This window comes from Myxine glutinosa, chromosome 13 (genome assembly GCF_964187855.1).
Source record: "Myxine glutinosa chromosome 13, kmMyxGlut1.1, whole genome shotgun sequence".
NCBI lineage: Eukaryota > Metazoa > Chordata > Myxini > Myxiniformes > Myxinidae > Myxine > Myxine glutinosa.
The window spans coordinates 60,197,546-60,212,559 of record NC_136273.1 but is presented as its reverse complement, the minus strand read 5'-3'; positions in this window follow the sequence as shown (position 1 = coordinate 60,212,559).

Genomic DNA, 15,014 nt, shown 5'->3' with positions numbered 1-15,014 from the left:
TTCTTGAGGATTTGGAGGTTGCTCCTTCATGCCGCCTTGAGGTCGTTGTGCTGGGCATCGTGGTACCTCTGGTAGTGCACCTTCAAGTTTGAACTTGATCCGGGCTGGGCTTTGAGTGTCTTTGAGCACTTGGTGCACGTGGCCTTGCTGTCCACGACCTTGAAGAAGGGGGCGATGTGCCTCCACTTCTGGCTGAGGCTGGAATTGTCTGTGTCCATTGTCACGTTGATCTCAGCCGACTCGATTGAGTCCAGCGACATCCTGCTCTCGCTGCGCGCGAGCTGAGGGGTCAGGGCGCAGATCTCCTGACTGTCCTCCACGTCCCCCATCATGTTGACCGCCGGGTTGTGGATGTCGCTGTGCTGGGACTGCTGGTTTGCGTCGCTCGTGTGCCTGTTCCTGGCACTGCCGCTGGGCTGGAGAGTCAGAAATCTCTCCATCTTGACGTTATTGCCGCTCTAGCGTCCAATAAAATATTCAGTTTTCACTTATTATTCACTTAAATAAATATTCACAATTCTAGAGTAACAGCTCAGGCTAACAGCTGATTTGGCGAATCGCGATGCGCTTTAATTTTTCGGTAGTCCGCTTACGCTTATCCGCTTCGGTTTCCGGGGGTTGTTCCGATTCGCTTATCCACTTCGAAAACGTTAGTCCGCTGCAGCGGATAAGCGGATAAGCGGACTTTCGAAGCGGACCGCCCACCTTTGCGGGGATATTTACAAGGTAATTTGACTGGTCTGGTGTAGTTATTGTTTCTGAGACAGAGGTGAGGGATTCGCTGGCACGTACGGGTTCGATGGAAGTTGGTGGTGACTTTACAGACCGAGGATTACAGGATGGACGGACTAGAGTACAAATGGTTCGAATGTTCCGTGATTAAAAGAGTGAGGAGGAGGAATGGCGAGGGACTGGAGAACAGATGGTTGATTGTGAGTCATAAAAGAATGAGTGGATCGAGTGGTGAGGCAGAGGGACACAGACGGACTGAAGGACAAACGACCGACTGCGGGGTTGAAGGAAGGAGCAATGGGGTGAATGAGGGGTTGTTGATTGAGCTCACACCTCCTCGTCCCCATTTCCAACATGAGATTATTCTTTATGAACAGGAAGGGAACGTTGCTAAGAACGGGAAGAAAGAGGGAAGGGAGGTCAAAGAGTTGGTGGTGGCGGATGCAGCGAGTTGGGAGAGAGAGGTTGAGGTGTTGGGAATGTAGGTGGGGGAGGTTGAGGATTTTTTGTGAGGAGGGGGGTTTTAAGACTTAAACTGGGGAAGGAATTTAAAGACAGGATGGGGAGCGTTTTGAAAACTTGGGATTGGGAAGGGAGGTGAAAGCAGATGGGGTTGGGAGGAGGGTTGAAGACTTGGGTTTGGAGTTGGGATGAGGGTGTTGAGGATTTTTTGTGAGGGGGGTTTTAACACTAGAACCGCCAGCCTCACCCACTTACCTAATACCTCCGACAGCGGTCATTTTGACCACTGATGAAAAAGGCTGGTCATGGTATGAAGTAAAGCAAGAAATCAATTGTTAAACATGGTTGTTGCTTGTAATGATTAGATGAGTTGAAAGACAAACTCTTTGCACATCACACAACTGGCCACCATTTTGTTTTTACAGCTGACAGCAAGATATGCACTTTTTAACCACTTGTCCAGTGCACTTGCCACATATGAGCTTGTTGCGCATTGCACAGGTGTCCACCGTTTTGTTCTTGCAATTGGTGACTTGGCATTGTTTCCGCATGCGCTTTGCTGGAGGCCCCTCCTCCAAGCGACTCAACTGCTGTCGTTCCCGGGGTGATGACTCTGATAAGTACTCCTTTCGGAGCTCGTCAACAAGTTCCGCAATGAAGTATCGGCGGTTGATGTGTTTCCCAGTCACTGACTTGAACAGTCCCCACGCATTTTTGACAGCCAGGTCCAGAATGTTGTAAAACACATGAATTGGCCATCTGCGAGATCCTGCCTTGACAGAGTACTTCCTGGGCATCTGATCAACAATATACACTCCGTACTTTGTTGAATTATAGAAAGCAACAGTTTCAGGAAGCTTCTTGGGGTTATCTTTTACACCTAGGCCTACAGTGGGGTGCAGGGTACTGAGCAACAAGACATTCTTATTTATCTTACCCTGGTAAACAGTTAGGGTAGTGTGACCATTCTTCATCACAGTAGTCATGTAGAGCTGTGCCCTTGAGTTCTTCACTGAGGAGGGGACTTCTCTCCGTACACGATTCATTGTGCCCACCATGCTTGTGCTCTTTGATTTCAGTTTCTCTGCCAACTTTAGGGAGGTGAAAAAGTTGTCTGTGGTAACATTTCTTCCCTTATTCAAGTAAGGATCTAAAAGACGTAGCACCACATTTTCAGCCAACGTCTGGTCTGCAGGACGGTGCTCATATTTGCCCAGGTATGGAAACCCATTCAGCAGATACTTTGAATGCACATCAACTGCTAGCCAAAACTTTATTCCGAATTTGTCTGGTTTGTTGGGCATGTATTGGGTGAATCGACACCTGGCCTTCGAGGGTAACAGTTGCTCATCCACGGTGATGTTTTCCCCAGGCTTATAGCAGAGGATGCAATTCTGTATAAATCGATTCCAGACTTCAGACACCAGTACAAATTTGTCTCCCTGTAAACGCTCAGACCTGTTGACCTTTGGTCAAATCGCAAGAATCGCAAAATATCTTAAATCTGTTTCTTGACAAGGTGTTATGAAAGAATGGTGGGGGGCCCCAGGTAAGAGACCAAGACTATTCAATTCAGGTAAGAGACCACAGACCTGTGTGAGGCAGGAGCACCGGCCCAGAGGGGAAAACAGTATTCCATTGAGCTGTGGATGAAAGCCTTGTATGTGGTGAGGAGCTCAGGTGTGCCAAGGAAGGTCTTCCCACGATGGAGGATGCCCAGTCGGTGACTGGCTTTGGAGGCCAGCTTGGAAATGTAGTTTTCCCAGGAAAGATCATGGCAGATAGTGAGACCCAAAAGCTTGAGTGACAGAACTTCTTCGAGAGGATTGTTCAGAAAGTAGATGGGAGGGTTGTCCAGACGGTCTTTTCGGAGAGACATTGTAAGAGTGTGAGATTTGTCAGGATTGAAAGACATGTTCCACTTGTTTGACCAGTTTGTGATTTTATCCAGGTCTGCAGAGAGTGAAGAGGCTGCAGAGTGCCGATCTGAGACTGAGGGTTGAGATATGGGGCGGCAGAGGGTGGAGCTCAGCAGATTCGGCACACACAGATGAAATCTCATCGAAACATGTATTGATAATAACTTATCTCAAATTACAATTCATCAATGCTGAACCCATGTGTTTTATGCAATACATTTCCTTAGCGGGTCAAATTGACCGCAGTGGCGGTTTTAGGTATAATAGCCTGTAACTCAAATGTGGTTGAGGTCAGGAAGTCAATATTTTGTATGAACATTCAACACCCAGAATCAAGAAAAGTCAAGGAAAATCAAAACTGTGAACAAAAAAATTACACTCATAGTCAGCTACCAAACATGTGCTTGCGGTCAAATTGACAGCTCCAGGGGTTCTCGTGTTGACTTGAACTGGGGAAGGAATTTAACGACAGCATGGGGAGCGAGTTGAAAACTTGGGATTGGGAAGGGAGGCTGAAGGAGATGGGAGCGTTTTGAAAACTTGGGATTGGGAATGGAGGCGAAAGAAGATGGGGTTGGGAGGAGGGTTGAAGACTTGGGTTTGGAGTTGGGGGGAGGGGGTTGAGGACTTGGGTTTGGAGTTGGGAGGAGGGGGTTGAGGACTTGGGTTTGGAGTTGGGAGGAGGGGGTTGAGGACTTGGGTTTGGAGTTGGGAGGAGGGGGTTGAGGAGTTGGGTTTGGAGTTGGGAGGAGGGGGTTGAGGACTTGGGTTTGGAGTTGGGAGAGGAGGTTGAGGACTTGGGTATGGAGTTGGGAGGAGGGGGTTGAGTACTTGGGTTTGGAGTTGGGAGGAGGGGGTTGAGGACTTGGGTTTGGAGTTGGGAGAGGGGGTTGAGGACTTGGGTTTGGAGTTGGGAGGAGGGGGTTGAGGACTTGGGTTTGGAGTTGGGAGAGGGGGTTGAGGACTTGGGTTTGGAGTTGGGAGGAGGGGGTTGAGGACTTGAAGTCTCATTTTACTTGACGCAGGGAATTTCTGCGGCTCTCTGCCGGTTATAAATAAATAACTTTATCAAAGATTCATTTAAATATCCCCGAAAGCAAAAGTAAATCATGCTTCGACTGACTCTTGCTCCCGCTCAATTGATCTTCCCAAGTCCTTTGTGGCGTACGTGTTTATTCATTCACAAATTCATTCATTGATTGATCTCTCGCCGGACGCAGTGGCGTGCGTCTGTAATCCGGCGTCTCGGAGGCTTGGGTTGAGGTGATCGTATGAGGACGGGTCACCTGTGCTGTATCTCTCTGTGTCGATCGGGCGTCCACATCAAGCTCGGCATCGACATAGGGAGTCGGGGGTAGCCTCGTGCTCTCCAGCTCTCCTAAAGAGGGATGAACCGACCCAGGCGGGTAACGGAGCAGGTCAAAGTCCCTGTGCTGATCAGTGGTTGGACAGCGCTCGTGAATAGAGGGCGCAGGGCAGCCGGTATCATGGCGGGACCCCAATCCTTTTGCCCCCCCCCCCCCAGTCGAGATATCAATGTCTTCATTTACCCCCTTCACGAAATTCCACGAACTTGTTTCATTTAAAACTTGTTTTATGTTCGCAAAGTGTTTCATTTCTCGATTGAAGTTTTCTCTTTGAATATCATTTTCAACATCACATCGTAACCACATGTTACGATGATCAAGATACAGCTGAGCAATATCGTTGGTTGGCAAATGGCGACCCAATGTCGGAATGGCGGAATTCTTGTTTATCAAGTGCACCCCACACCACCCCTCTCCCCACCACAGATCTGCTGATGTTCTTGTTCCCCACTGTTCTTGTGCTTCCCTCTCTCTCTCCCCCTCTTGTCTCCCACTCCCTCTCCAAGAATTTACTTCTACTTTCTCAACAATCCTCTCCAAGAAGTTCTGTCGCTCAAGCGTTTGGGCCTCACTATCTGCCATGAACTTTCCTGGGAAAACCATATTTCAAAGCTGGTCTCCAAAGCCAGTCGCCGACTGGGCATCCTCCGTCGTGCGAAGTCCTTCCTTGGCACACCTGAGCTCCTCAGCACATACAAAGCTTTCATCCGCAGCTCAATGGAATACTGCTCTCCCCTCTGGGCTGGTGCACCTGCCTCACACCTAGCTCGGCTTCACGCTGTAGAAACCAAAGCATTGTAGCGGTTACCGCTGGATGCACACAATCGCCTTGCCCCGGCCAGAACACGGCCAGACGCGCCTCTCCCGGGCATGCCCGGACTCACTGTTCCCGGGCACGCCCGAACCTCCCGGGCACGCCCGGTCTCGTCTTTCCCGGGCATGCCCGCTCTCGCCTTTCCAGGGCTCGCCCAGAGCGTCCGGGCATGCCCGCTATCGCCTTTTCAGGGCTCGCCCAGAGCGTCCGGGCATGCCCGCTATCGCCTTTCCAGGGCTCGCCCAGAGCGTCCGGGCATGCCCGCTATCGCCTTTCCAGGGCTCGTCCAGAGCGCCCGGGCACGCCCAGCCTCGACTTGCCAGGCCGCAGCCAAACACGCCCGGGCAGGTCCAGACTCGCCTTTCCAAGGCTCGCCCTTGACACCCGGGCATGCCCGGTATAGCTTTTGCCGGGCAAACTTCCCGACAAAAATATGTATATATATTGCTGCCCGATAAACGGGCTTGTCAGAATACCTGAGCTATTTTGTTTCAATAAAGCAACTCGGACGAATTCCGTCTTTGGTCGCGTCAATTCTTTCGACTCGCGTTGGAGCGCAGTTCCTTCATTGGTGACCTACCGACATGGATACGGCAGTGACGCTTAAACTGCCTACCTTCTGGGAGGCTCACGCGGCTGTTTGGTTCGCTCAGGCGGACTCTCAGTTCGCCCTGCGAGGCATCACCGCGGACGACACCCGCTTCCACCATGTTGTGGTGGCGCTCGGTTCCGCCACCGCGGCCCGCGCCTTGAGCCTCCTCGAGCACCCGCCGGCTGCTGACAAATACGACGCGCTGAAGACACTCCTCCTCGACGCTTTCGCCCTCTCACCGGCAGCACGCGCACGGCGCCTGCTTGCTCTGCCCGAGCTCGGCGACACGCGCCCGTCCGAGCGCATGGACTATATGCTCTCGTTGCTCGGTGAGCACTGTCCGGATTTTCTGTTCCGCGAGCTGTTCCTTCGCCAGCTGCCTCACCCGGTACGCCTCGCCCTGGGTGGCACGTTGATCACGGATTCCCGCGCCCTCGCCAGGGAAGCCGATAAGATCTCCTCGGCGGGCCAGCACATCGGCGCGGTTACCTGGAGCCCGCCGCCGTCCGAGGCGACGCCCACGACACCCGAGCGCCCTGCGCGGTTGGAGGCCGAACTGCCGGTGCAACTGGCGGCCGCCACGCTGCACCGCCCGCTTCCGACACGACGGCCGGGGCCTCCACCTGACCGGGCGTGGTGTTATTACCACGCCAGGTTCGGACACAAGGCTCGGACGTGCCGGCCCCCGTGCACTTTCGGCAGGTCGGGAAACGGCCGGGCCGGCGTTCATTCCCAGCCATGAGCGCCGGCCACTCGGGCAACTTGCTGTTTATTCGGGACAAAGCGTCTGGGCGGCGTTTCCTGTGTGACACCGGCGCCCAACTGAGCGTCATACCCGCCTCCGAGCAGGACAGGCGGGACGCCATTTGCGGCCCCTCTTTGGTCGCTGCTAATGGCTCGGCCATACGCACTTTCGGCCCACGCGTCGTCACCCTCTGCTTCGGCAGCCAGCGTTTTCAATGGACTTTTGTGACCGCCTGCGTCCCCATGGCTTTGCTGGGCGCCGACTTCCTCTGCGCGCACGGGCTGCTGGTCGACGTCAAACGTCGTCGCCTTGTCAACGCCGAGACATTCAGCTCCCTGGCGTGCACGATGAGCAGCTCCGCGCCGACCGAACTGGCGTGTGCCCTCCCGGCAGCGAACGAGTTCGCTCGCCTGCTCGCGGAATTCCCGGCCCTCACGCGGCCGACGTTTTCGGCCGTCGCGGTGCGGCACGGGATCGAGCACCACATACCCACTACGGGCCCGCCGGTCTACGCCAGGGCCCGCCGCCTCGACCCGGCCCAGCTCGCCATGGCGAAGGCCGAGTTCGACGCGTTGGAGCACCTCGGCATCGTGCGGCGCTCCGATAGCGCGAGGGCCTCGCCACTGCACATCGTGCCAAAGCCGGGGGGTGGATGGCGCCCGTGTGGGGACTACCGCCGTCTCAACGACGCTACCACCCCCGACAGGTACCCGATCCCGCATATTCAGGACTTTTCCGCCCGTTTGGCGGGACGGGTCATCTTTTCGAAAATTGACCTGATACGGGGCTACCACCAGGTACCTGTCCGGGCGGCCGACGTCCCGAAGACGGCCGTCATCACGCCGTTCGGCCTGTTCGAATTTTTGCGGATGCCGTTTGGCCTCAAGAACGCGGCCCAGGCGTTCCAGCGCTCGATGGACGGCGTGCTGCGCGACCTGCCGTTTCATTTCGTCTATCTGGACGATATCCTCGTCACCAGCACGTCCCGCGCCGAGCACCTCCTCCACCTCCGAACACTGTTCGGTCGCCTCAGCGAGCACGGCTTAATTGTCAACCCGGTCAAATGCCACTTCGGCGCGACGACCGTTGACTTTTTGGGCCACCGCATCACCAAGACCGGGGCCGTGCCGCTGCCGACCAAGGTCGAGGCCATCACCACGTTCCCGCGTCCCCGTTCCATCAAGGCCCTCCAAGAGTTCCTCGGCATGGTGAATTTTTATCACCGATTCGTGCCCCGCGCTGCTCAGCTCATGCGGCCCCTTTACGAGGCCCTCCGGGGCAAGCCGGCCAAGCATGACATTGTTTGGTCTGCGGCCATGGACGCGGCCTTCGCCAGCGCCAAACGGGCCCTCGCTGACGCAACGCTGCTGGCTCACCCGGTGCTCAACGCGCCCATCGCCCTCACTACGGACGCCTCCAACTACGCGGTGGGCGCCGTCCATGAGCAATGGGTGGACGGGGTTTGGCAGCCACTTGCTTTTTTCAGCCGGCAACTCCGGCCGAACGAGTTAAACTACAGCACGTTCGACCGCGAGCTGCTCGGGCTATTCCTGGCCGTTCGCCATTTCCGACACCTCCTGGAGGGCCGCCCGTTCACGGCTTTCGTCGACCACAAACCGTTGGTCTACGCAATGGCTAAGGTCACGGAGCCGTGGTCGGCCGCCAGCAGCGCCACCTCTCCGCCGTGTCGGAGTTCACCACGGACATCCGGCACGTCGCCGGCAAAGACAACGCCGTGGCCGACTGTCTTTCTCGGGCCAGCGCGAACGCGGTCCACCTCGGCGTGGACTTCGCGCTCATGGCGGCCGACCAGACCACCGACGCCTCGGTGCAGGCACTCCGTGCGGTGGACACGGGCCTCCGCCTGGCCTACATTCCCTTCGCGGGCACCGTCCTGCTCTGCGACGTCTCCCAGGGCCAGCCTCGCCCCATCGTGCCCGTTTCCTGGCAGCGCCGCATCTTCACCTCCATCCACGGCCTTTCTCACCCGGGCCGGAAAGCTTCTCAGAAGCTGGTGTCGGCGCGTTTCGTCTGGCACGGCCTTCGACGAAACATCCGCGACTGGGCCAACGCCTGCACGGCCTGCCAGCGGGTCAAGGTCCACCGCCACACCCAGGCCCCGCTGGCACCTTTCGCCGTGCCTGAACGGCGTTTCGACCACGTCCACGTGGACCTGGTGGGTCCCCTGCCCCCCTCGCGGGGGTTCACCCACCTGCTCACCATGGTGGACAGGACCACCAGGTGGCCGGAGGCCGTGCCCCTCACCTCCACCACCACCGCCGACGTGGCGCAGGCGTTCATCGCCACCTGGGTCGCGCGCTTCGGCGCACCAGCGGACATCTCGTCCGACCGCGGCCCACAGTTCACGTCTGAGCTTTGGGGCGCGGTCGCCCGTTCGTTGGGGGTCACGCTGCACCGCACCACGGCCTACCACCCCCAAGCCAATGGGGTGTGCGAGCGGTTTCACCGCTCCATGAAGGCCGCACTCATGGCCGGCCTTCAGGACGATGGTTGGGCCGACCGGCTGCCGTGGGTCCTTTTGGGCCTTCGCACGGCCCCCAAGGAAGACCTCCAGGCGTCCGCCGCCGAGCTCGTCTATGGCCAGCCGCTCCGCGTCCCGGGCGAATTCGTGCCCGACGCTACCAGTCCCTGGTCCGCCGCTCGCCAGCGCTCGGACCTCCAGGAGGCCGCCCGACGATTTGCCCCCGTGCCGACGTCCCGCCACGGTGGCCCCCAGTCCTACGTCCCCCCGGCGCTTCGCACAGCGGAGTACGTCTTTGTGCGTCATGACGCGCACCGGGGGCCACTCCGGCCGCCATACGACGGGCCCTTCCGGGTCCTGCGACGGGGCGACAAGTCTTTCATCGTCGACTTCGGCGGACGGCCGGACCGGATTTCTGTGGACCGCCTCAAACCGGCGCACATGGACGTCGACCGACCACCACGGTTGGCCCTTCCTCCGCGGCGAGGCCGCCCCCCGTCCACAGTTCCCCCCGCTCGACCACCCACCACCACGTCGGACCCCTCCCCACGACCCTCCAGGGGTCGCTTCGGCCGGGTCATCCGGACCCCCCTTAAATTGACCCTGCTGGTGCAGGTCGATTCTGGAGGGGCGTGTGTAGCGGTTTCCACTGGATGCACACAATCGCCTTGCACCGGCCAGAACACGGCCACACGCGCCTCTCCCGGGCATGCCCGGACTCACTGTTCCCGGGCAAGCCCGAACCTCCCGGGCACGCCCGGTCTCGTCTTTCCCGGGCATGCCCGCTCTCGCCTTTCCAGGGCTCGCCCAGAGCGTCCGGGCATGCCCGCTATCGCCTTTCCAGGGCTTGCCCAGAGCGTCCGGGCATGCCCGCTATCGCCTTTCCAGGGCTCGTCCAGAGCGCCCGGGCACGCCCAGCCTCGACTTGCCAGGCCGCAGCCAAACACGCCCGGGCAGGTCCAGACTCGCCTTTCCAAGGCTCGCCCTTGACACCCGGGCATGCCCAGTATAGCTTTTGCCGGGCAAACTTCCCGACATAAATGTGTATATATATTGCTGCCCGATAAACGGGCTTGTCAGAATACCTGGGCTGTTTTGTTTCAATAAAGCAACTCGGACGAATTCCGTCTTTGGTCGCGTCAATTCTTTCGACTCGCGTTGGAGCGCAGTTCCTTCAGCATTTAGAATCATTGGAATCTCCTGTGATGAAGCTGATTCTGAGGGCCTTTCACTCGCTCACCGCAGGCAGGTTGGTGGTCTTTCTGTCTTCTTCCGACTCCTCTCCCCCAGCTCTGTCTGTGCTCTGTCTTCCAAATATTCCTGCAGAACGCACAAGATCTGCCAGCAACCCTCTTCTGGTGAAACCGCCAAAATCAAGTCTCTGCTCACCTTCACTCTTTCATTCCTATTTTCCCAACTCTGGAACAAACTCCCACACTCTCCTCAATCCAACACTTCCCTCCAGGTCTTCAAAACAGCTGTCCACCATCATCTCTTATCATCCCCCATCCAAAACGTTGATCTTTTCTACCAATGTTTATCCACCCCCAACCCATCTCTTTCAAATTCGCTGTTTTCTTACCTGAAGGTCCCTGCAGTGTCCATCTTGTTTATCAAGCGCACCCCACCCCACGCCTCTCCCCTCCACAGATCTGCTGATGTTCTTGTTCCCCACTGTTCTTGTGCTTCCCTCTCTCTCTCCCCCTCTTGTCTGCCACTCCCTTTATCATATGTTCTATGTGTTAGCTCTTATATACAAAAAAACCTTTTCCAAACTGTCCAGTTGGCTGCTTCCATTGGTGAGACAAAGTCAGTGTGTTGTCAGGGCCGGGTTTACAATGGCTCCATTGGCGCCTCAGCGTCTAGCCCACAATCAGAATGGGCCTACAATGACCAAGATAGATTTGTTTTTTTAAAGTGCACACATGGTGATGCGTTTCAGTGAAGAATATGTACCAGTGATGAATTTAATGCTACTTTTGTAAAAACATAGCACCATTTCCTGGCGTGTGACGTCACTGCAGGGAAACGCAGGACCTCTCAGTCGTCATAACGCAGGTGTCGTAATATCTATTGCCCACTGAAGTGCTCTTATAATTATCCGCCCGCTGGAAGCGAGGGGCACACCTGTGACCATTACGTGTTTACTTTAGGAAGGTGGGGAAATCATATTTGAATGAGGCTTGCTTAATTGTACCCGATATATTATAATTATATATACTCCTGGTGCCTATTAGTGCATATGAATTATGGCTGTCATGCATTCTGTCTTAGATGCTGTTTGAGATTGTAGTCAGGTCAAAATACAGTTTAACCCCCAAAAAATTGCTACAAAAGGTTTCTCAACTGATTCTGGTAGGGTTTAGCGTACGTTATAACATACTAAAAGTTTACCAAAGTAGGACCCCCGGAAAAGTGTTTTTTTCAAGATGGCGTCCAAGATGGCCGCCGAAACCTCTTAATGATCATAACTATGTTACTATCAACTCAAATTTGATGATCTTGATGTCTATCCCCAGGTTTTTGGGGGCAAGGAACACATTAAGACAACTTTGGATATTACTGAGCTGTTGAATCATTATTAAATTGAACTCATGACCTTCAGCTGTCACCTAATGCACAAACACCTTTGTCCATCGAATAAGTTTCAGAGCGTTCAGTTTTGAGTGTCATCCTCCTCCTCAGTATCGACCTCTTGAGTGTTGTTTGGATTGTCACAGTTTTCAGTTTGGGAAGGGCCACATGCAGCAGTGCAGCGGAGTCCATAGCGTCTGCAGCTGCATCGAGAGGATTTGCATCCCCCCAAACAGTTGCAATGGATAATTTTCAAGAGTTCGTCAGGCGCAGCATTGTTTTGGGTCATAATTGGAATTAACTGATCATTTTCCTGTTTCCATCCCCATTCAGTTGGGTTCATTTCATTTGCCATCCCCATCCATACCATAATTTGAAAGTACACACGTTGGCTATGGAATATTGTTGCAGGTGATGTTGGGGGGAGCCGTTCAGAAGTGACAAATGCTTGAGCAGTTGCCACTTTTTTAGTGAAAATGATATGGCGCAGTGATGATAGCGTATCATTAGACTTGCCACCAAAGAGATCAACCATCAGGTCTTTGCCAAGATCTGATATGTCCTCTTGAGATTTGTTTTGAAGGATGAATGCACTAGTACAGGACTTCATGACAGGATCAGATTTCACTAATTTCCGGAAGGCTGACTTTTTTCCGATGCCGAAAATCCTTGAAGTAGAATCACATCCTGAGTAGGCATGTACAAAGAGCAACTCATTGCACACATCGTCTCCTAAAGTTTCTTTCAACAGGGTAATGTTATACACTCTGTGTTCTTTTGACTGCTTGTTTGCATCAGAACGGAAGTAGATGATCTCATTGTCTGTTCTGGAGTAATGAAGGAGCAAGATCAGCAAATCTGTATCCTCACCGACCAACGTTGTGGTGCAATGACGGGATCGTTCAACAGTTGCCTTAACGATATCAACGTCTGCATCCCCTGGTGACTGAATGACATGGCATCCCCTTTTAGTTAGTGCTGTGCTGATGAGAGCAATCATGTCTGCCTTGTTTTTGTCACGAGACAAAAAGTGGTCCTTTTTGCCTGCAAACTCTGTTTCTGCAGTGAAACTAACAATAGGGTGCAGGTTTTTTCCTTGTCTCTGATGTGTGTTGTCTTTTATGGAGGGACCTTCACCATAGCCATCGAACACCACTGTCGCTTGTCCGTAATGTCTCACAGTGAAGTCTGCATAAGACTCAGCTATTGCATTATATGAGTCGCCTTTGTTCCACGGTAAACGATGGAGCAAAGAGCCACCATCAAGCACGTAACAATCTGTTTTGGGAATAGAGTTCATCACAGCCTCACTTGATAAGTCCGCAGCATGGTCTCGAATTGCCTGAGCAAGCTGAGGTTTGTCTGCTGTTCGAAGAATGTTCCTGGTCTCAAAGAGGGCTGGAGGGTAGGGGCTTAGTTCATACGTCAAAACCTCTTCAAGGGAAAGATCTCCTGACCTTGACACCAGAAGGAAACGCTGGAACAGAAGGGCAGGATCAATGGTACGATCAGGAGCAATCTTCACAGCAGAGATATTCCCAAGGGTTTTGGCTCTGTCTTTCCGCTTGAATTTGTAAGTAAATGCCGACTTTCCGATTATATCTTCAATGATCTTGTTTCCAACCGATTCAAAGTCATGTACATTCACATCTGGCCCAGCCACTATCCCGTTGACAATGTTTCTCAGAGTAGGATCAGATGTGAAGGGTGAGCAGGCTGCAAGCTTTATCCGAATTTTCTCGAGATCAGATGCATCTCTTTTGATGCGCGCCTCAGTTGAGTCTTTGTGTTGCGGACTTGTAGTATAGGTTAGGTTTGTGAAATCCTGCATCGCAATGTTGTACTCGGATGTTACAGGTGCAGATAAGGTCCAAAGGTTTCGCATGTCCTCGGTCATCCCACTGCCACGAGTTAGACCACCAGTGCTCTTCAGAGACCTCATCAACGTTTGTTCGATGACAAGATCACTACTATGACAGCTCGTGGGCAATGACAGCTCGTGGGCGAACTGCCTGAATTATGGCATGACCAACTGCCGCAACCTTGCATCTTGTGTCTTTCCCAACGAACAATGTTTCCAGTGCTGTCCGCAGACTAGTCGGAATGAACGATAGGGCTGAATCAAGTTTTAAATCATCACTACTTGGCGTCACGGTAGAAACCTGAGATTTTATATCACTTCTGATTAACCTAGCAGCAGTTTCAATAATAGCGCGTTTTTGGGACTCTTCATCGCCTTCCTGACACGTTTGCTTGTAGTATGATCTCAGAATCTGCGACGTTTGTTCTCTCATCGTAACAATATCGTCCAAGCCTTCTCTTTCACCAAAAAAAATTGAGTCCTTAAAGCGTTCTTTAAGACGCTTTTTCAAACTGTAATTGTCATACGGTTCCGAATCAGGATTACAAAGATACCCTTTCATTATGAGGCTCAAAGATGTAACAGTTAGTTGTTCCTCACTGTTCAGTTCTAGGTAAGCACACATTTTCTGAAATGCTTCATACTTATCTTCATCTTTAGGACGACCACACTTTCTGCGCTTGGCTTCGGGGGCTTTCTGGAACTCTAAAGGCACAGACTTGAAGGACCGGAAATTTCCACTACACGAATGATGATAAAGTCCGTCTGCTGCATGTAAATCTCGTAAATAGTATTCAATCCGACCCTTTACAGTATGTCCCCAATCATCTGAACGGGATTCACAGACCTCCACAATTGTCTCCACAAATTTGTCAGTCCGTACCCAGCTAAAGTGTCCCTTGTCCAAATCAATTGTACATCCACAGAATACGCAATCCTTTTCACTGTCAAAACCTCCACTTGATTGTCTTGTGGTTCTCTTTGGTGGCACAGAACCACTACTTTTCTTTGCAACATGGCTTTTAATGTTTTTATCATTTATGTACTGTTGACGACAGCTTTTATGCACTTTAGTACTGGCTTCAACTACAAGATCGTCCTTCCGCTTTACACTGGCTTCATTTATTCCCTTCACCCCCTTCCACTGAATTGCATCCCAGTTATCACTGGAATCCTCGATCTCCTCCTTGCAGATTGGACAAAAAGCTTGACTGGCTGTGCTTGCACTCATTGTTGAATCATGTCTGAAAAAGAGAAAGATGAGAATTAGTTATTCAGTTAGATCCAATTCGACACATTCTTCAGATCAATATATGGAAAATGCCCCCTCAACCTGTTAGATAATGGCCCACTTTCATTTTTAATGGTCTTAATGTGTTCCTTGCCCCCAAAAACCTAGGGATAGACACCAAGATCATCAAATTTGAGTTGATAGTTACATAGTTATGATCATTAAGAGGTTTCGG